Source organism: Myotis brandtii, unplaced genomic scaffold (assembly GCF_000412655.1).
Source record: "Myotis brandtii unplaced genomic scaffold, ASM41265v1 scaffold1145, whole genome shotgun sequence".
Taxonomy (NCBI): Eukaryota; Metazoa; Chordata; class Mammalia; order Chiroptera; family Vespertilionidae; genus Myotis; species Myotis brandtii.
Window position 1 is genome coordinate 1,133,083 of NW_005353947.1, and position 1,408 is coordinate 1,134,490.

Below are 1,408 nucleotides of genomic sequence, written 5' to 3' on the forward strand. Positions count from 1 at the left end.
TTCTTCTCTGACCAGTTGGGCACCTGCCCTTTTGACAACTGCATTTAAATCTGTAAGAGAATTAAGATTACTATATTTACATAATGATGTATAACATTGGTACTGTGGTCGCTTCTGACAGTTAAATCTTCTGCTACTAAACATGACACATGGTAGGGCTATACAAATATCTTAGGGAGGTGACTAAAGTCTATTCTTGACCTTCCCACACAAGGCAAAATTGTCCTTGTCTCTCTGGAGACATATCCATGAAGATGCAGGCATCATCTAAGTCTATTATACAGTTTTCTGCAGGCCACTGTACCTGTCCCCTGTGGCAGAGCATCCAGCCACAGACACAGTCTGTCCAATTCCCCAAAATGTATTCTGGCACAGGAGAAAGTTGCTTCGCTGTACACAGGTAGCTTAGCCCCTATACAATTGGGCTTGGACCTCAGTCTAGCAAACTGCAGTCTACAAGTTCAATATTCAGCCTCCGGTCCTCCCAACCCAACGGGGTCTCGGCCAGTCCCTCAGTCAGACTTCTCCTCTCTTGGAGAATCTCAAACTCCTGAAGGCTCCCTTCCGGGTCCAGGGAGAGCACCTTTCCTTTGCCCATTTGTTAAACCTGTTTACTAGTTATAGGGTCCTGCCATAAGCTGCCAGTCCAAAACAGCCAGAGTTGCAGTTAGAAACAATACTGCATATTATAAAGTGCCCCTGTGGCAGAGCAGCGATCAGGCCTCTCCCAAGGGAGTGCACTGGAAGGGGATATCAGCCCCTCCCCTTCTAGGAACAACAGGTACTGAACCCTTTCAGTACAATTAACCAGCTTCATTCCCAGCCATTTTTACAGATTCCAGGGCCCATTATCTTCTTTTAACCAGCAAGCCAAATGACACTGGCCTGTATTATTTCCTATTGTGAGTTAGAGGAAGACAATTCCTACAGAGGGGAGGAATAGACAGCGGGAGCTTCAGAGAAAACTACAGGCCATCACTGTAGTAGCCCTCCCTCCCGGAGGCTGGGGTCCGACTTGTGGAGGAAAATGACTCTTAGTTGGCCTGGAAAAGAAGGCAGAGGATGACAAGGGTGCAGGGAAATTTTACTAAAAGCCTGGAGGATCTCCTGAAAGAAAAGATCCTTAATTCAGCACAGGCAGGGGGCAGGGCCTATAAAATCTCTCCGCCCTGCGGAGCTGTGAGCCCTGCCCCTGAAAGTCCTAGTCAGACAAGAAAATCCACAAATCTACCCCAGAATTCCAAAAGTTCAACCTAACACAGCAAAATCACAGAGCAAACCAAAGTCCCTAGTACACAAACATAGACAGAAATTTTTACTAAGTAGGCTGATTCCTCCCTTGATAGAGAGCAAACGTCTCTGAGAAAACTAACTCAACAGCACTGCTTGAGACTTTTGCAGACCATCA